This window comes from Cydia fagiglandana, chromosome 18, assembly GCF_963556715.1.
Source record: "Cydia fagiglandana chromosome 18, ilCydFagi1.1, whole genome shotgun sequence".
Lineage (NCBI taxonomy): Eukaryota > Metazoa > Arthropoda > Insecta > Lepidoptera > Tortricidae > Cydia > Cydia fagiglandana.
Genome location: NC_085949.1, coordinates 14,663,993 through 14,676,688, shown reverse-complemented (window position 1 = coordinate 14,676,688; position 12,696 = coordinate 14,663,993).

Sequence of the window (12,696 nt, the reverse complement as noted above, 5' to 3'; positions counted from 1 at the left end):
CATCCAACGTAAAAAGTCAAAATTGTATGTAGGTACTTAAATTAATCTTAATAATGAACAAATGATAGATATGGATAGACTTAAGTAATGAACATAAGGTTAAAGGAATTTATACACAAGGATAAAAATGTGTCATTACATAAGGATTTTTTTCTAATATCAATATGTAGTATGTACATCGTACCAACATCTCATCATATTAAATCTGGCTTCGAATAAGATGTTATTTGGAACTCAATACAAGAAATAGTGAAAGGATATGCATAGAGTAACCCAAAAGGGGAGGGTAAGGACACAAAGGAAGCATCGAAGGGCTTCTCAAGGTCTCGGCTTATTGTTCGTGAAATATACCATTTTGCCGACGCTGTTCCCTTTGCTGAGGAAACGGACTCGAGAGGAATATTATAAGTGTATCTGTATTCTGTCATCTCTCTCTCTCTCTCTCGAGACGCACGAGAACGTTATTCTTGGGCGTTATTAACGTGACCTTAAGATTATTAATTAAAAAACCGGGCAAGTGCGAGTCGGACTCGCGCACGAAGGGTTCCGTACCATAATGCAAAAAACGGCAAAAAAAACGGTCACCCATGCAAGTACTGACCCCGCCCGACGTTGCTTAACTTTGGTCAAAAATCACGTTTGTTGTATGGGAGCCCCACTTAAATCTTTATTTTATTCTGTTTTTAGTATTTGTTGTTATAGCGCCAACAGAAATACATCATCTGTGAAAATTTCAACTGTCTAGCTATCACGGTTCGTGAGATACAGCCTGGTGACAGACGGACGGACGGACGGACGGACGGACGGACAGCGAAGTCTTAGTAATAGGGTCCCGTTTTACCCTTTGGGTACGGAACCCTAAAAAATGCGTAATTTCAGAGCACACTTATACTGGAGCCTTTGAGCATTCGAGTCGCCCAAGCTCGGTAAGCATTTGGATTTAGCCCTCGTCTGCCCTAATCCTTGGAAGAGGTGCGAGTATTTCAACCTCGAGTGGAATAATTGATATTAATATTCTTGATCTTGTCTTGAGTCTATCATTCATCCTTTAATAAATCTAGAAATATGGTCTTGAGAAGCACGATCCATTTGACGAACGAACTATTGATTAATGTCTGTAAGTCCAATAGTAAGAGGGTTATTTTCAATAACTTGTGATTTACTATCTAAAAATGTGTTACTTTAATATTTAACTACATTTTTAGTAACCCAGTTTGCGTTACATAAGTTTCAAACCCTCTCGTATTGACTAAAACTGACCTATTTAGGTTTATTATGGAGACGAAAAAATACGTACGTTAATTTAACGTAGGTTCACTTTTATACCCTGGCCCCTATTAGGCACTTTTTACGTAGGTAAGTAGTAATAAATTTTCAATTTAAGATAATATACTTACAGGTACATCATTATTATGAGGGCTAAAAAGCAATCTTTTCCAATCCACTTCCTTATGTTCCAAATTACAAGTGACATTTGAGGGCACTTATCCCACCTTTAAATGTATTTTAAGAAATTGGGTGAAGACATCTAAAGGTCTTTTTAAATTGAGACTGAAGGCACTCAAGTTAATTATAGAAAGGACGATATTTTTGTAAAAGTAAAGCTAAAATATCTACAGATTTGCTTCTTCCAATGTAACAATTTCATCAGAAATGAATTCAATTTGTACCTAATTTCAATTATGACCAGGAACAAGAATTCGATTTCTCACAAAACCTTCAAATTATCGGAACCATCTCTCAATTAATGCTAAAATAAGTAGTCCATTCTCGCCAAGATGGCAAGAGCTGCCAGAATTGAACAGACGACCGTACCCTGGGGTAAAGCGGTTGGGACCCTCAAAATGAGGATTTACACTAATGGGTTTTGAAGGGTAAAATCTGTAGATTGTTATGTACTGAAGTGAGAAGTTGCGGTCAATTTTGCAAGCAACAAGCCAATAGAGAAGGCAAATTAAGGACTGCCAGAAGCTTTAGTAATTTTTAAAAGCTACCGTAGAGTTTCGTATCTTTGCCTGCGCTACCTATTTTCGCCTAGTTTGACATAAGTTGCCATTAACAAAATGTTTCTAATGTAAGCCTTACATAAAACTGCTAAATACAAAGTATTTTTTACGGGTGTCAATATTCTTCAAACATTCTGCGGCTAACTTCACACAGTTGACCTTTAGTGAGGTTTTTTCGCGACGCCGACCACACGTTTTTATAAACCAGTGTTTTAACTTCAGTTTTAAACGGTGATACGGACCCGGTAATGTTAAACTTTTTACATGATTATATCCTATAACTATCTCTTTTTCATATGAAACTATTATTTAATGGTTAGCTCACGTTTAGAAGTCACAATTGAATAAAACGTTGGAGAGGGTACTTTGCGTCCATCTTGTTGCCAAATTTCGCCTACCCCTAGGGTTGACAAATTTTTTGTACCACATTCATTGGTGGATGACATTATTTGTTTCCAAATTTAAATATTTTCTTATGTTTAGTTATTTTAGTTTACGCTATATGCAAATGTTTATTTCTACTCTTACCGATATTGAGTAGGTACCAAATAGGTATTTTTATGTCTCACTTTGTGTAAATAAGGTTGATTTGATGTCAATTACGATAATAACAACAATTTTGCAACAATTAAACAATTTTATAACAATAATTATTTTTTTAACTTATAAACCATTACTCCCCTTTATTTAACATGTTGGTTAATTTTGGCAGCCCTAGCTTCATTATAGAAAATGTATGAAAACGACTTCAGACTGTTACCTAACTTCGCCTACTACCCCGTTTTTTAAATATATGCCTAGTCTGGTATAGTTAAGGTCCATAGCATATTAGCACATTCCAAGGAGATGCGCCTTAACATGTCTAAGTCACAGAAAAGTAAGTATTAGCGGCAAGGTATGCCATAGGCGAAGATTGGGAAAAATACCCAAACATCGCCTATTGCCTTTGGGGCCATTTATTACCAACTTAACCAATAAAATTCTAAGTTTTAGTGGTGTATACTGATAGTTAGGAATACTAAAAAACGTTTTTTTCGCCTTAACGGATTAAAATGCTTTCAAATTTGAGAGATATTTTGAGAAAAGTGTCAAAACCCAGGCGAAGATACGCAACTTTACGTACCTAATAGTAATATTATAGCAAACACGGAATAATCCAATTTTATATTGGCCATTTTTTTTGAGCCCGTTTTTTCAAAGCACATCTTAATTCATCTTATTTGAAAATTTTTGAAATAGAAAATCTGTAGAAGTTAGATTTCTGAACCTTTCTTAACACTTAAAAACACTTTCTTAAAAAAATCATGCCTTAATTCGATCAAATGAAAGCTCGGACAAAATATGTTTTAAGGCAGCGATATGTAACTCTCTCTAATATTGCAATTACTGAAGTATGTTTACTTCGTTCGTAAAGTACGCAAACGTGCATAATTTTCTTCCTGCATTCCTAGCTTTCATCCGCATATTGGCAAAAGTAAGTTTTTCGGCAATTTTACCCGAACAGGAATCACTAATAGAACAACGCAAGAAGTCAAAGCACTTTCCGAATAAGTACATATTCCAATGCAGTCTCCCAGTCTGGACTCGAGCGACGCGAATTTTCGTTGGCTGGTTACGTAACTTCTAGCCCGTCCTGGCCAATCAATACCGACTTCATGGAATAACAGGCCAATGTATAGCGGGGACAGTCTAGCATGCCCGTGATGGCGCCTAGACTATACAGCCATCATGGGTTATGTTGGCTCCTATTTCCCCTTGGCAACAACGAATGTACTATCACGGTTGACTTATTACATTATTTTCGATGTAACAGACATGGAACAACTTTGGTGAAATGCAAGGCACTTTAAAATAAAAGATATCACGAAACAGCAAAGCATAACAGGGCAATGTACGACGAAGACAGTTTAGCGTGCCACTGTAGCACAGTTAAACTCTGTACCTTTGCCTGAATCATAGCTATATTGAAACGATTGTCCCCATTTCCCCTAAGCAATAAAAACCATGTTTTTTAAACTGACAAAGTAACGTTAGCTAAATAATATCGATTAGGTTAGAACCAAAAACAAAAAGAAAGGCAACGAAGGAGAAAAACTTTGTTTTTTCGTAAACTTTTAAAGAAAACATATCACCGAAAACAAAGGTATATCCGAAGATAATATGATACAAAACTTTCATCCGTAAACCCCAAATATAATAGGAAAACATAGCGAAAATAAACTAATGTATGTAAAGACCGGCGAATACTGAATTATGTAACAGTATTACGCAATATGCAAAGAGAAGTTGTGTTTCGGGATTGGATTTTTTTTTCCGATAGGTATCAGTTTATCGCCAGATTTTAGATGCTGGATTTCTTGGACTAGTAGTAGGTAAATGTAAGCAGGAGCTACTAATAACGCTGAAATAGTACAAAAATTAAAATTAAAGTAGGTAGTAAAGTGAAAATCTAGTATAGGAGAATTGTAGAGCAACTAAAAATTATATGTAATTATGTTACAGATGTGAAATTCGCCATTTTTTTCAGGAAGTGGAAAAATATATCAGAAATTTCAGGAAAATTTTACAGAAATTAAAAATTTCGTTCTTCATACAAAAACATGAGAAGTTTCTGAAGAATACCTATGTGTAAATTTCGCAAATTTGGAAACTTGGAAAAATCGTCAGCTGGTGAAACCACTAATTATGAAACGTAGAAATGCGGACGTATCCCTAAGCAATCTGAAATGAGAAGAATCCTTTAATATGACAAATACAAAGAACGTCTTGTCTTATAACGAGACTTGGCAGACTTGGAAAAATTGGCAGAAGAATACGAGTACCGGCGCCTACTCCGACAAGAGCCAAGCTCTTACGACGATGATGAATCACAGTAACGACGTTTACGTCTTCAAGTGTCAATTAGTGGGGTGGTTTACGATTGGTTCCAATTTCCGATAGGATCTAACAAATTGTGATGAATAAAGAAAACAAAGAATAGCGATTTGTATTACGTAACACGTCTGGCCCAAATTCAAAGAGCTAAGGTAACAGTGTCAATGACAAGCACGCACGGAAAGGCAATAGAATAGTCTGGAGGGGTTGTTCGGTAGTTTTTTCAAGGTTGTTATCCGCTTTAGGCTGGTTACGCATAGACATTTGAGGCGTTCCATAGGTAAAGGGCCTTTGTGCTCCATATACATAAGGACGTTTTAGGCATCGAGCTTCACATTAGGGGCCATACAATTCCACAAACGCACGACTGCATCGCAGTGTTCACGGTGCTAGCAATTGATAGTGTATACAGTCAAGTGTAAAAATATGGGTCCATACAACTTACTCAAAAATATGTCCCATAGCTTAATTCGCTGACAAGCTAGGGGGCATATTTTTGAGTATGATGAGTGCACCCATATTTTTACCTTGACTGTACCAATACGCAATATACGCATGACTGCATTGCGAGTATCGCGACGATTATTGACGATCACTTCAGCCGAGCGATTGTATGGATGCAATCATTATGATAAATAAAAACATGCGGTATCCATTTTTAGACGCGTGTATAGTTCGATATGTAAACACAATTACTGTGTCGCCCTACAGCATAGCGTCTGCCTGGCGCTACAAACTTACCACTAATAAGTCGTCGTATATTAACCTGCTTTATGTACAGATTTATGTACCTATGTATAATTGTATACAGAACTTGGATACACGATTTAGAAGTCTCAAACGCACGCGTGTGTCGCTGCGTGTAACCAGCCTTTAGCATGAAGTAGGTATGATATGAGCACGCGCCGCCACCATGCTACTCCGAGCCGTATTGTGCTATTGAATGTCAACAGAAATGACGCACCTTTGTAAGGGCCGACAGGATATTTCTCACTTCCAGATCCGTTCTAACGAAAGGCAACTATAGCTTGCCTTGTCACAAATAAACGAAACGAGGAAAGGATACCGTGTTTTTAGATCTGTGACTTTGACTACTCGTTTCAAGAAGTATAAATAGCTTATGTACAGTCGACGTCAAAGATTTGTTTACATTTTTCGCCTTATTACAAAGGAGTAAGGTGCAAAAGTGTAAACATATTTTTGACGTCGACTGTACCTAGTGAATATGTAGCCTAAAATTAACAAAATGTATTATCATTAGTTTAAGTCCCTCGATTACTTAACTGACAGTGGCAATAAGCTTTTATAAAATTAGTCTGTATGTTCTTATTATTTCGCTTTGGTTCGAAATACAATACGCAAAGATTAAATAAACCGATCGTTTTCAAATAATAAAGTAGAATAATAGACCAATAAGACTGCAATTAAATTTGTTAAATTTAACGTTCCCTTAATTAACCGGCTGGAATAAATTAGCAATTAATCGTCCAGCTTTCATTGTTTTAATGTAATATCGGAAAACAATTTTCCTGAGTCAATTAGAAGTGATCACTTACAAGGAAGATAATCTTTCTTGTCTAATTGACGGCCAAGTTAATCCAGAGGGGTAGGACTGCTGAATACTCTATCCGTCTTTATCTAGCTGTAGTAATTAGAAAGAGACGATTAGTCTATCTGGCGCGCGACTTCACATTCACATGTATTAGAAGTGTCACATTACCGCCGATAGCGGTCACTTAGCTTTGGCTAGTTACATTATGTACTCTCATTCTCATCATATAAAAACGTAGTCAAATAAAGATTAGCAATCTATTATTTCCTTCGGCCCTAGAATGACGTAGTGAACCTTATTTCGATAGCGGCACTCCCTTGAAATTAATCAGGAAAGTAAACTGACCTTCGCCGACTTAATTGGTCCGTCCACTATGGGTTACACCTAGCAAACAGCTCTTGGGACGATAATGGAAGATGCGACCATTTCATTATACATCTAACGAAGAAAGGAGGGTAATGGTTTCGAAAATATAAAGGTTTAACGTTTAGTTATACTCTGCGAAGTGAAAACTCAGGTCATACTGAACAACTTTTACTAATAGGACTAATTCTGCAATCGCGGAAAAATCGGCTGTTTCATACATTTGTAAGTTATTCCTGGGCCCAGTTTTATAAAGTTACAAGTTACAGGTTACAAGAGTACAGGCTACAGGCACCTGTAATGCACTGTGAACGGCTACAGGTGTTTTATAAATACACATAAATAATTACAGTTGTAAAGAACCACGGTCAATCTCGATTACATGTGAAATCTACAGGTGTGAAGGACATCACTATTTTAAAAAAAACGTGTGTCATAGATACTCGGTTCTCTACTAAATTATGTGTTTTTGTTTGCTGTAAAATATTAATTACTGGAAAAATGGCCAGAAATGAAGGAAAAATCGAGTGGTTGAGAGCGGCGTTCCATGCCAAGGATATACTTTTTGGGCCGTTTTCAGATTCAGATTAAGTTAGATTTAATGAAATATTTACGTAATAAGTAAATAACATGTAAATAAGTAGGTACTCTTTCACATTCTTACATTAAAATGTATCGTTTCGGTAGCGGCTCAAAGATAAATACGGTGTGTATCGAAAATTATGAATAGTACACTTTACCATAATGTGAATGCACTATACTTATATAAAGAGACGAATGCTAATAAATCAACGACAAATATCGGCAATAATCCCTTTCCATTTCCTAGTAGATAACATAAAACGAATCGTCAATAAAATCAATATCAAACATATTGTCACTTTATTTCCTATTTACTATATATTTCAGATACATTAACAAAAACTGATAAGGTCAGTGCATGGAAAAGTATGCATGCCCTGGCACAATCGTTGGCGTTGGTGCTTAACAATAAAGAGTAAAGTTTAAAATCTCTCAGAAAACTAGTCTACAAGTAACTACTGTTGTGCTGTTACAGGACTCAAGACGTATGTAAGTTTTTGTTACAAGTGTACCAATCTACACTTGTAATTTACAATTTTTTTATAAAACGCCTGTTCGATTATGAGTTTAAAACTATAAAACTCCCGTATTTTCGTCTATGGTTGAGCTACAGGCACTTGTACCTGTAACCTGTAAAATTGTAACACAGTACTTTTATAAAACGCAAATTGTAAAAAACGGAGCAAGTGTTGCCAGTAAACGCCTGTAAACTTGTAACTTGTAACTTTATAAAACTGGGCCCTGTTATCCACAAACGCCAATCAAAAAGTAAAAATGTATCGGGATGACTGATGCGAACGAAAAGTCACGCGATAATTTTTTGTGTTCAAAACTTTGTTCACTGAACACTTATTATACATGCTTTAATAGGTATGTATATGTATAAACGATAGCCAACTTGCCAATAATGGGAAGGGAACCGATAAATCTTTTTATTATATCATGTTAACCAGTGTTTTTTAATAACTGATAGAAGTAAGTACCTAATTGAATTCCTCTTAGTCAAACTTTTCAAAGAGCCGTATTGCGGTGCAGAATAGCAGCCTTCCAGTTTTGAATAATTCTCTAATGCAGTAAAATGTTTAGAACACAAAGTTGACCTTTCAGGCGAAATAACGGGCTATTTCTGTTGGTATAGCTCCATGACCCTTCGTCTAAAACTGGAGTGCGCTATATCCAGCGTTTACAAATGTCAAAGATCAAATGCTGTGACATTTCATTTAATTCGATGCAACCCCGAACTAACCTGAGTTGCAGCACACAATACGTGCAGTAAACTAAAGGTCCGAGGAAGAGAAACGTCAACCCGCTTGCCCCTACGCCAGTTAGCTTACCGCAACTTTGTGCCGTGTGGTGCCTGCATCAGAAAAGAATAGCACCACCCCATCTCGTCCCGTGGGTGTCGTATAAGGCGACTAAGGGAAAACTGGCGACAGATATGCATATGAGCAAGGCTCGCCCGTATCCTTAGCGGGCTCCTTGCTCACAAGAGCTGTGCGCACGCCACATCGAAAAAAAAAAAAGCTTACCGCAACACACCCTACCGCTTCCTTTGCCCCCGAATTCATTTCGTACTTATTTATATTTACACTGTAAATAAAGGTCAGGCAACGAATGCTCAAAAAGTTGTAGAGGGAAATGCTAGAACACAATTTTTGACACCCTAACTTTGTTTGGACTAGTTAGGAGGTGAACATATCAAAGTTCCCGGCCGTAGCCCCTGTGCCGCAGGGTAAGAAGGTCCCATTTTCCATACCACCACCATACCATAAATGAATTCGGCACCCCTGATTTATACCAAACACGGCCTAGTACCTTCACTGATGTAAAATACAAAGATGTATAAAGATAAAATTGAGAGCCGCAAATAAACTTTCAAGAGAGAATATCCCGAAAACTATTCAAGACATAGAAAAACTAGACTAAATTAAATTTGTAGAAAATTTAATCAGCTTTTGGTTTGTCTAATTACTATTTCGCTAAGACGCGAAGTTTCCAAGATATAAGTGAAAACCCGGAAAATGGGACCTTCTTAACCTTAAATAGAACGGATTGAAATAAGCTGACACAAGTATATTTTCGACAAACGAGTTATGTAAACCGCATGAAGTTTGAAAGTTCGTGAAGTTGAAAATATGCTTTCGTGCGCAGAAAAGCAAGCGAGACGACCAAAAATAGTCAATTTGCAGTAAATCACAGAACTTGGTGGCAAAATTGAAAGGCCGTAAGAATATCTTTGAACTGAGCGTTCGGTGTCAGTAACCATTTTGAAAACATCAGAAGGGAGTCACTATTAAAATAACCGACTTTTACCTTTTATTTTTCAGAAATGCACTGACATAACATAACCGTAACTTGCGTAACGGGTTCTCTGTGCATTTGTGCAACTGTAACCCCTTTTCTTTTTCATTACAATGGCCATTTCTGACGTTTTCTAATTTCAGTTGTAACCGTAACAAGATTCTCAAACAATTTCCAACGTTTTTCGCTTTAGGCACGAAGTGCCACTCGCAAGAAGAAATTATTTTATAAGACAAGCATGACGAAGTGTTTTATGATACCGTTTTTGAACAGTACAACGGTCTCATTTCTTTTTAAGAATGTCGAAACAAAACCTCTCTACAAAGTTCACATACCCTTGTTCGTTTCAGTAAGGTAGAATGCATGTTGTGTAGCACTATTTCAACGTGGATTCTAGGTTGTAGATCGTTAGGCAATTGTTTATTAGACCTAATTATGGTAGCAGAAGATCGTTAAGGAAAGTTTCGCTGTGAATTTTAACTAGTTACGTTTATTACGATCATTGGAATGAATAGAAATCGCTTTATTAAGAGTGGATCAGCTACACTTTAATAACACGAGTTAAAAAATTGCCTACTCCAGCCGGCCTAGCCAAGGTTACAATCGCTATCGCTTCGACAACGAAAAGCTTTACGTCTCTCTGTCGCTCTTCCATATTAGTACGATAGTGACAGTTGCGTTTCGATCGCTACGGAGCGTAAGCGATTGGCATCTTGGCTACGCGGCCTGAGCACATGCACAGTCGCTGTGACCGAAATCGGTCAGGAGAGCATCATCAGTTATTAGATTTAAACCTAGTAGTACCTACCATATACCTAACCTGTTTAGAAAAAAATACATAAACTAAAACTTGGCAGCTTTAAAATAACAGAAAATTGAAACTGTCATAGGAACCGCCAAACCACCATTCTCCGCGAGATCCGGACTATAGTCATCAAAAACTAGACTTGGCAGTCAAAATTACAGGATAGTTGATTTTATAATCTAAAATGTTTTTGGGTTGACACCTACGAGATTTGCAATAATCAAGTGACCAAGAAACAAGACGACCTTATTTTATTCACATCTTAACCTAAGGCATTACATGAACGCAACTCTTGGCAATTCATACATGAACGAGTCTTCAAAATTACAGGATCATAGTTGATTCCATAATCTAAAATAGTTCCCAATTTGGCTCGAATGCACCTACGAAGTTACATAACGCGTGACCTGCGCGATCGATGGGAGTTGCCGACCTCTTTGCCGACCGATGCACCGAGCTGGCCCGGGCTTTTGCACGTGACCCTTATCTGTTAGGCTTAAGGCCTATGTTGCTATGGCTGATGTTGCAGCTAGGTGGTGTCAAGTGGCGTTTGTCGACCGGTGGCGTGATAAAACCGCGTTTTCAGTATTTTAGTTTAAAAAAAAAACTTTTACATTAATTTAATGCCTTCTTCAGCATTTCCAGTTAACTAAACGGTACTTTACTTCGGTAGTATATTTACATAGACAGTCACTATAAAAATACTCTAATCGTTATTGGTGCCTGTCACATTTAATGATGAGTTCCCTTGATTTCTCCAAGTTCCCATTACCTGGCGAATAGGTTATATTATCCTGTCGAATCCACGATATGGATTAGATGTGTCTGTCAAGTCAAAAGTGACGTTAGTGTCTGAAGAAACGTCACATTTGACACTGACATATCTAATCCATATCGTTTCTAGATCTATTAACTGACGTATCTTAAAGTTCGAATCGAGCCACTCTACCTGCTACCTACGGTTCTGTAGATATTATCTAACTCTGTACAGGATCTTGGTACGCCCCGAGTCGCTATCTGTAATCGACTAACCTACTTTCAATGCTGAATAAGACAAAAGGGAAGCTAGCATCTTCAGTTTTTCAATTACAGTATGTAAAGCGTATTTCAATATTGATTTTACTTCGAGGTCCTTCTTTTATTAAAACTCCTTGTTATATAAGCCCGCAACATTTATGCGATTAGTTTTTTTATACCACGACTTTTTTTATCCAGGAATTTCCATTAATTGTGTTGAATGATAAGGTTATTACAGGACAAATGCAAGCTTTACAGAAAGTTACAGCCAAGTATGAGTACAGTCAAAGAATGTAATTTCCGACCCATTTCGAACCTTGTCACAGTGGCAATCAATATAAAAGTCGCTAGAGACCTCATATTATTATTATTATTTATTTTATTTTAAACTTTATTGCACATACAAAAAAGTACAAAAGGCGGACTTAATGCCGGTATAGGCATTCTCTACCAGTCAACCATAGGGCGAAACAGAAAAGCGTCCATGTGGGTGCAGTGAGAAATAAACAGAACTATACTGTTACTGTGACAAAGTACAAAATGGGTAGGAATTTAATTTCTTTGACTGTACCTACAGCGCGTCTTCGGGAGGTCTAAGAATCGTACCTAGTACCTACTCACCATCGGGAACACGACACTACAAAACTACCAACTATCAAGAAAGCTTTTGGCCAAGTTGGCTGTTTAGATTAAAATTATAATTTTGTAGGTTTACAAATATAAAAGCAACACTTTAAAACACTTAGTGAAATAGGCGATATATTGCACGTTACCAGAAGGGGGATGTCGGATAGAGGGAGGAAAAATGGCTTACGCTGTCAACACATCAGTGGATGTGAATAAGCCGGTAGGGGAGTATATCACCTATACACAACATTTACGAGTGATTTATGTCTGATTATAGGGCACTTGAACCATTTCATTACTTTCCTCGATGTGTTTAGTTGAATTATACAAAGAGGAAGGGGGGAAAGCAATAAAATAGAATGAAAACGTAGATACGATATTATTGTATCTATAAAATAGACACGTTAAATAAGAAGATATAAGTCTTTCGTTTTCAGAACATGAAAAATAATGAAAACTCCTATTTTGACGACCCGACGATCCAGACGAAAGAGTAAGCTTTAATCCAATGTACCTATCTGTATACCTGTGTGAAACGCAGTCTTATTTCCTTTCGGAATTTTATCACT